Source organism: Balaenoptera borealis (assembly GCF_965194805.1).
Source record: "Balaenoptera borealis genome assembly, chromosome: 3".
Classification (NCBI taxonomy): domain Eukaryota; kingdom Metazoa; phylum Chordata; class Mammalia; order Artiodactyla; family Balaenopteridae; genus Balaenoptera; species Balaenoptera borealis.
In genome coordinates, this window is record NC_138866.1 from 152,505,403 (window position 1) to 152,514,989 (window position 9,587).

Here is a 9,587-nt window from a genome sequence, read left to right on the forward strand (position 1 = left end):
ATGTTCTTTTATTAAAATACACTGATGGATTGGAATTATTTATTTATCTTAGGGCTTTTAGGAGGCATCTATATTAATAAATAAAATTATTTTTTTCCTTCTTAGGGGATGGTGAGGTTCTCATTCAAATTTGATACAAGGTTATGCTAACTTTCTAGGGTGATTTTGAAAGCATCCTGGTTTTTTCCTACACACTGGTATTTTTAAATTATCAAGATATCTATCTGCTCATTGATGATTTAAAGAATGCATCTACAAAACAATCTGGACTTGATGGATTTTAGAAGGCTAGATCTTTAATTATTCTTTCCAAAGCTATTGGTAAGTAAGGGAGTATTCATTTTCTGATTCTTCTTGAGTCAATTTTGGGTCATTTATATTTGCTTAGAAAAGAAGTCCGTCTCATTTACATTTTCAAATTTATTGGCATAAAGTTACAAATATAACTCCTTTATAATTTTTCATCTCCTCTGAATCTGTTCTTATGCCCCCTTTTTCATTCCTGATATTTCATTCCTGCTTTCCCCCTGTTATTTTTGGTGTTTATAGCTAATGTTATTTTGCTGTGGTCAAATTATATGATCTACGTAATTTCCACTCTGTGACCTATGAAATGACCAATTAAAAATACTCAAAGAGCATTTTTCCCTCATACTCAAGGAAGAAAAAAATGTACTTTCTGGGTTTTTGGATACAAACAACACAAATCCACCTGTAAAGTTAACTGCACATTATTACTCTCTATATCTTTATTTTGTACTGCAAGGCAGTAAAGCATGTTGGTTAAGAGCGCAGGCTCTGAAGTCAGACTACCTGGATTTAAAGCCTCACTCAGCCACCTGCCTACCATGGGATCCCTGGTGAACCACTAAACCGCTCTGTGCCTCAGTTTTCACCTCCGTAAAACTGAGTTCATAATAGTGTCTACTTCATAGGATGGGGACCAGAGGCAGCTGAGTTAATACATGTTCAATGTTTAGTGCAGTGCCTGGTAGGGAGTAAGCACTATATATGTCTTAGCTATGTTTGTCTACCTGATCTGTTAATGCTTGAATTCATTCATTCAGGAAAAATTTATTGAGTTGAGGCTATATGATGTGTCCTGCTTTCCTTTGCATGCCGGAGAGTCAGTTGTGAACAGGAAAGACAAGTTTTCTCCCTTTGTGGAGGAACCTTCTAAAGATTGAAATTTGTCAGCATGTGTGTGTGTGTGTGTGTGTGTGTGTGTGTGTGTGTGTGTGTGTGTGTGGTGTGTATCAGGGCTCTGCCATCCATTTCATACAAGACAATATGAGACAAAGGCCTTTTGCAACCTATTCCAAGTCTGCCTTCTGGTGGTATCTCAGCCACATTCCCAGAGATGCACCGTATATGCTAGACTCACATGATTAATAACAATACAGCAAGTCCCCTACATACAAACGAGCTCCATTCCGAGAGCGCGTTTGTAAGTCCAGTTTGTTCATAAGTACAACAACGTTAGCCTAGGTACTCAACTAACACAATCAGCTATATACCGCTGCTTTTATTTTTGCTTCTGGACATCCACTGTACTCTATACAGCACTATACAGTAAAGTATGCAAAAGCACAACCACTTGTAGAGGATGCACGCACATGACAATGTACTCCAGACTCGTGAATTAACTTACGTGATTGGACATGAGAACGCACGTTCACATCTTTTAAAGTTCACAACTTGAAGGTTCGTATGTAGGGGACTTACTGTAATAATTATTTTTTAAAATAATAATTGCTGGGACTTCCCCGGTGGTGCAGTGGTTAAGAATCCGCCTGCCAATGCATGGGACACGGGTTCGAGCCCTGGTCCGGGAAGATTCCACATGCCACGGAGCAACTAAGCCTGTGCGCCACAACTACTGAGCCTGCAAGCCTAGAGCCCATGCTCCGCAACAAGAGAAGCCCCGCTCACCACAACTAGAGAAAGCCCACGTGCAGCAATGAAGACCCAATGCAGCCAAATAAATAAATTTATAAAATAACAATTGCTAATAGTAGCAATAAATGTTTTTGAATGCTTAATATTGTCAATGCCCTCTAATCAAAGACCTCCAGGAGCACACCTGTAGTTGAACAAGTTGGATTTATTACCTGTTGCAGCAAGGGCGAAAGCACACCATGGAAAAGCATGGAGCATCTCAGTAAGAAGGTGTTAGAAAGAATGTGTTATAGAATTTGGGCTTTGGTTGGGAGATTTGGGGAGAGTTCCCTCCACTCTTAACAGAAGAGAATCACATTAGATGGTATTCTGACACCACAAAGAAAATTATAAAGTGATCTTTGGTGCCTTAGTTCCCTGTGCACTCTGGGTTTGTTGTTGTTGTTTGTTTTTTATTGATATAATTGACATATAGCATTATGTTAATTTCAAGTATAACATAATGATTTGATACTTGTGAAATAAATGTCTGGTTAACATCGTCACCATACATAGTTACAAGATTTTCTGTGTATGTGGTGAAAACTTTTGAGATTGACTGTCTCAGCAACTTTCAAATATACAATACAGTGTTATTAACTATAGTCCCCGTGCTGTACATTACATCTCCATGACTTATTTATTTTATAGCTGGGAGTTTGTAGTTTTTGGCCCCCTTCTCCCATTTCACCCACCGCTCCATGCCCTCCCCACTTCTGGTAACCACCAATCTGGTCTCTGTATCCATGAGTATGCCCTCTCTTTTTGTTTTGTTTTTTTAAATTTATTTATATTTTATTTATTTTTGGCTACGTTGGTGAGCACGGGCTTTCTCTAGTTGCAGCGAGCAGGGGCTACTCTTCGTTGCGGTGCTCAAGGTTCTCATTGCGGTGGCTTCTCTTGTTGCGGAGCACGGTCTCTAGGTGCACAGGCTTCAGTAGTTGTGGCGCATGGGCTTAGTTGCTCCGCGGCATGTGGGATCTTCTCGGACCAGGGCTCGAACCCGTGTCCCCTGCATTGGCAGGCGGATTCTTAACCACTGCGCCACTAGGGAAGTCCCTGCTCCCTGTTTTTAAGCCAAGGAAGTATAGCGTTTATTTCCCATTCTTGAGCCGTTTCCCTGCTTAGAGTATCTGTTCAATCTGTCATTGTCCACAGGGAAGAGAATGACAGACTCAGATGAGCACTGAGCTCTTTCGCTGGAGCTGTTAGCAAGGAGCCTTAAGAATCATTTGATTCCTTGTCACTACACAGTTTGGGAGCCTGAGTTCTAGAATGATGAGGTGCTTTCCCAAGATCACACAGCAAATCAGTACCAGGACTGCCAGGTCTTGGGAGACCAGCATTGCCGGGATTGGATGTGTTCCAGACTATTATAAAATTTTAAATAACTTTTACTGGGTTGTTATTACAAACGCGTTACAGGTATATTCTAGAAAATACAGATAAAATACAGATTTATTCTTCCAGTCCTTTTTTTCCGCCTCTTAATTTTTTTAAAAAATAGTTTCTTTCAAGCGTTTTTATGGCACATTTAAATCAGTTAGAAATGCTTTTTGCTGCAAGTAACAGAAAGCTCCATCTAAACAGAGGGACTTGTTTTCTTACATAACAATGTCTGAAGGTGGGCAGTTGCTACTGATGGTTCAGAGGCTCAAAACTTTCAGGACCAGCAGTGATGCTGGTGGCCTTTCCCTTAATTGTGCTAGAAGGCCGCTGACTATGGCTCCAGCCGTAACATCCACATTCCAGACAGGAAAACTGCCAAGAGTAGAGCCAGACACATCCGTCCCTTTTATCCGACGAGCACACCTTCCCCAGTACATCTCACAGCCGACTTCTCCTTGAATCTTTGTTAGAAATCAGTCATATGCAAGAAATGTTGGGGAAACAGAAAGCAAGATTGCTATGGTTGGCTTAGACCAAGAAATGATGCCTTTGTTTGGTATTGTCTAATGCTACCCCAATGAAAATAGAATTCTGTTAGCAAGAAAATAAAGAGGAAATGGATAATGTGACCATAGCAGTGTTTGTTATTGAAAACTTGGAAAATGCAGATGAGCAATAAAAAAAGACTATATACAATATTTATAATATGTAATATAAGTATAATTTTACAAAGCTAGAATTAAACAGAGTATACTCTATTTATACGGCATCCTTTTCTTCCTCAAGGCATCAGCTATAAAGCTATCAATGTAAATTATATATTTTTTCACTCTGAGAACTTATTTCCACATAATTTCATGCTGTTCTTCTACTTCATTGTTAATGGCTACATTATATTTTGATGTATGCATTTCTTTACTCAATTCTGCTAAAGATGTGAAGGTTTCACGTAGTTTCTCTTTATTGTAAATAACGTTGCACTGAAGATCTTTTAGTTAATCTTTTTCAGATTTCAGAATTATTTCCTTAGAGCAAAATATTTGAGATTTTAGACAAAAAGGTATGCAAAATTTTAATATTTTTGATACAGATTGCAAATGTGTCCTCCAGAAAGACTGTACCAATTTTCATTACCCCTTGCTCATTTTTTTAAAAAATTTATTTATTTATTTATTTATTTTTGGCTGTGTTGGGTCTTCGTTTCTGTGCAAGGGCTTTCTCTAGTTGCGGCAAGTGGGGGCCACTCTTCATCGCGGTGCGCGGGCCTCTCACTATCGCGGCCTCTCTTGTTGCGGAGCACAGGCTCCAGACGCGCAGGCTCAGTAATTGTGGCTCACGGGCCTAGTTGCTCCGCGGCATGTGGGATCCTCCCAGACCAGGGCTCGAACTCGTGTCCCCTGCATTGGCAGGCCGATTCTCAACCACTGCACCACCAGGGAAGCTCCCCTAGCTCATTTTTAAATGCATCATCAACCACACTGGAACTCATTTTTGTTTTTTAAGTTTGAATATGAGTCACAGTTAATTTTATTTGACCTGCATAGCATTTTGGAATTTTTCAATTAGTTGTCAACATTTAAAAATGGGAAGAGTTCTTATTAAACTTCAGATTTTACTTTTTCTAAAAAAATTGGAAAATCTGACACTGGGTTTGCTTCCTCGCTTGGCAGAAATGTCTTGGAGGTGAGTAGTGGACGCCTCTTTAGAAAGGGTGTGTCCTTTCTGTTCACTGTAGTCCCTGGTCATCCCACTTCACTCACTCTGAGACTTCCCACTCCCGCAGACGCCTGAGTCTTCACGTCCTGGACTAGGTAATCTTCCTGGTCCCTGATGGTTCAAGTTCACTTATTCCCTTAACTCTGTCCAGTGGAGGTTGCCACATCTATCGGGCTTTTCCCCACAGCTATATTTTCTCTTTCCAAGATTTTGAATCAGTCTTTCTAGTATGCATCTGTTCTTTTTTGTATCATTTTTTTTAATTAAAATTTTAATTTTGAGGTAATTGTAGATTCACATGCAGTCGTAAGAAAGAACACACAGAGATCCTGGGTGCCCTTCTGGACGTCATTATTAAAGAAATGTGCCAATAGGATCATTTTAAAATGTATCAGGTCATTGTTTTAATTTGTATTTTTTTATTACTAGTCAAGTTGATTTTTTTTAATGCTTATTGCCTATCTTTCTGTAAAATTACTCATTATATCTTCTAATCATTTTTCTGTTGGTGTTGGTGATTCACAGTTGATTAGAAAATAGTCATAAAGTCAATAAAATTGTTCATAATTTCCCTATCCACAGATAATCTCTATTATTCATATGGGTTATATATTTGTTTCTCTCTTTCCCTCTCGCAGCTCCCATCTATCCAACTATTTATCATTCAATCTATCTATCCACCTACCTAGCTTGTGATTATTTCATTAAAGTTTGAACAACATTGAATTTCAGCAGTGGTTCTCATGCAGGCTGTCCATTAGAATTTACCTGGAGTATTAAAAAAAAAAAAAGTAGCCATACCTGGGTCCCACCCTCAGAAGTTGTTTACTTGAATGGAGGAGAACACAAGCATGAATGGTTTTAAAAGATCTCCAGATGATGTTAATGTGGAAGCAGGACTAAGGCTCTCAGATATACCATTCCTCCAAGACTCCCTAACTCTTTCTGAGAAGCAGAGGTGAAAGTGCTCCTGGAGGAGGCACAATGACAATGGTCTGGGTGGCTGGAACCCATCCCTGGCAAGTTGCCTGAAAACCAAATCCCAAAACCTGAATGCATCCACAATTCCCAACCGCCCATTTCCTCCCAACAGAAGGAGTCATTGCCTCCTTGGAACTTTAGTTATTATCCTATCCCTTTGCGAAGATGAAAGCTGTGGAAAAACCAACAGAGGCAACAAGCTCCCAACATTTGTTTCATGCCAAGTTTATGCTGTCATCTCTGCTCTGGTTCTTTAGCTTCACTCTAAAGAGATGGTATTGAATGTATCAGAAAGTAATGTCACAACATAAATGCTGCAGTGTTATGATCACCGTCTTCCTTCCCACCCTCTTCTAAAGGCTCCTACGGAAATTGTTTTTATCTTTTCAGATTTGAAGTGCATTATAAAAATACTCAGCAAATATTTCAGCAAAAATAAATGTCCCTAAATAGCCACTCTATCCAGTATAAGTCATGATCACCAGTGTTCCTCTGAAATGCCTAAAATAGAGTCTGTGCTAGCAGTTCCCTCCAAGGAGTGTCCTTGTTTAGCTAACCTAGTTAGAAGCTGTGAGTTTGTGCTTTTGGGTCCTGTGAGAGCCTTGTGTTTTTAAAATAATTTTGTCTAAAAGCCCTTCTCATCTCTCAAAGGAGATTCATGATATGCAAATTTCCAGGAACTGGGAGCATTGAGCTGACCTGTTTGTAGAGGTACAGCTCTTGTCTGCAGAACCCCAGGAAAGAGCTGTATTGTTTGTACCAGGAACAGTATCTGAGTAGAAGACCCTTTGGAGCCCCTCAGCCATGTTTCCTTTGGGCTGTGTTTCTCCACTGGTGGCGTGGGCAGGTGTGGAGCCCCTTCTCCTGCTCTGACACTTTTGTCAGTCCCTTTAGAGCAACAGATGTGGAGGAAAGTTCCTGCATTTTAATCTGATTCCTGCCATGACTGGGGAGAGAAGTGGGTATGGTCTTCTCTCTTGTGGAGAGAACATACTTGTATCAGAGTGGGGAGGGCGTCCTCACGGCTAACCTCAGAAGTCGACTAAGACAGTGGCGATAAAGCCTACTGGTACCTGTGATGACAGCAGTGACCAACTCATCCCGATTTGCCCGGGACTTTCACAGTTTCAGCACTGGTAAGGCCATTGTCCCAAGAACCCTCTCAGTCCTGGGCAAACCAGAACAACTGGTGACCCTAGGTGGCAGCCCAAAGCCACCACTCTTATGACGTGGAAGAGTAGCCCCTGCTGAGTATCATGATGAAATGTTATAAAATTTAAAATTGAAAAACCAAAGATTTCATGTACAGGAGTCAGATGGGTACAGCTATTAACCAAACCCCCATTTTCGGGAGACATGAAGGTAGATCGGCTTCAGTTTCCGGTCCAAAGGGCCAGAGCTAAGACAAGGGACCCCCACCCAAAGCAGCCGGCTGTGGAGGGTACTGGGGAGCTGCGGCAAGCACAGAACCAAGCCAGCCAGGGTGCGAGTCACGTGAGAGTCAGAGGGAAGAGGGCCCGAGCCATGGTCAGGAGAAGACCCGGGCTGCGGCACGGCAGGCTCACTTTCCTGGTCCACGAGCCTGCCTAAAATAGGCAGGCAAAGGATAGATGCCTCAGGCAGCTACTGACTGCTACAGAGACTCTTTGAAGGATGAAGGGTAAAGAAAAATGTTAAATCATGTCCTTCTATACTATAAAAGGAATACATTTATAATGGAGGAAAAATGTGAAAAGTACAGGCAAATATAAAGAAGAAAATTAAAATAATACAGAAAGCCACCACCCTGAACAAACTATTTGTAATGTTGCCATATATATATATATTTTTTTTAATTGGAGTATAGTTGCTTTACACTGCTGTGTCAGTTTCTGCTGTACAGCAAAAGTAAATCAGCTATACATATACACATATCCACTCTTTTTTGAATTTCCTTCCCATTTAGGTCACCACAGGGCACCGAGTAGTTCCCTGTGCTATACAGTAGCTATTAAACATAGTAGTGTATATTTGTCAATCCCAATCTCTCAGTTCATCCCACCCCACTCCCTTCCCCCTTGGTATGCATAGGTTTGTTCTCTACGTCTGTGTCTCTATTTCTGCTTTGCAAGTAGTTCATCTGTACCATTTTTCTAGATTCCACACATATTCATTAACATGCGATATTTGTTTTTCTCTTTTTGACTTACTTCACTCTGTATGATAGTCTCTAGGTCCATCCACATCTCTGCAAATGACACAATTTCGTTCCTTTTTACGATATTGCCATATATTTCTTTCTCCCTAAAAAAGCCAAGAATTTATGTGGTCCAGTGCCAGCTAGTAATCAAAAGCCATTGAGATCTTCATCGGAGATTCTTAAAGAAAATCAAAGGGAATCTCATTTATAATCAATAGAAACACTTCTTAAAATTTTCTTTCCCATTTCCAACCTCTTGTCACCTCCCACACCCTGCAGCTTCCCCAAAACTCCTTAGCCCTCACTCTCACCTACCAGCAAAAATCATAAAGCCCAACATCAAGGGGTTTCTCTTCCCTTTTTCCCTTCCTCACCTTTTTCAAGTTTCTCTTTTTCCTCTCAGAGACTCTGCTTCCATTCCCAATATTAAATTAATTAAACTTGTTTCACTTCTTGCAGTTCATCTTTTCTTTCTGCCCATTTCCCCAATTCTACCTGGAAGGATTTGAGCTAAGCAGATACATTCCTTCCCCCAGAAATTGGAGGAGAAGAAGCCAAGCAATCAATGACAGAATACTCTTCCATGAGCAACAGGAGGAAAAAATATTGCAAAATATGCAAAGGCCCATAATGTAACATCTTTTTAAAAAAATCTTTAAATATTTTAAATATATTTTTCTACAAAACTCATTATACTATAGGTGCAATTTTATATTGTGCTCTGTAAACTTTACATTAATGAATTCGTTCATTCAGCGAATAGTTTTGTGGGCTTACTGAATAGTTTTGTGGGCTTACTCACAAAGGAAACATCAATGAACAAAATAGGCAAAAATTAAAGCGCTCATGAAGCTTAGTCAGTTAGTAAGAGATAGACAACAAATATAAAAGGAAGTTGTACATTATGCTAAAAGGTCATGGATACCCTGTAATTTTTTTAAGTAAAGTGGGTTAGGAGTGCTGGGTAGAGGGCTGGTTCCTTCTCAGTTCAGGGAGGTGATTTATGGACACAGACTTGAGTGAAGAGAGGGCGTGAAGCATGCAGGTTGCGAGGAGGAGCCCTCCAGGGGGGACAGCACAGCCAGTACAACAGCCCAAAGACTGGATGGTGCTTGGTATTTTCTAGGAATAACAAGAAACCGAGTGTGGCCAGAGTTTGGATGTAGGATGTGAGAGAGCGAAGCTGTTGATAGTTCCGTGATTCTCAGCCTGAACAACTACAAGAATAGAGTTGCCATTAACTGATGTGAGGCGAATGGCGGATGGAGCAGATTCTGGGCGGAATCTGGAGTGCAGATTTGGACATGTTGCGTTTTAGATTGTTCTTAGCCATCCAAGTGGAAAAATAGGGGATGCTGTTGAGAAAAATATTTCCCCGAGTCTT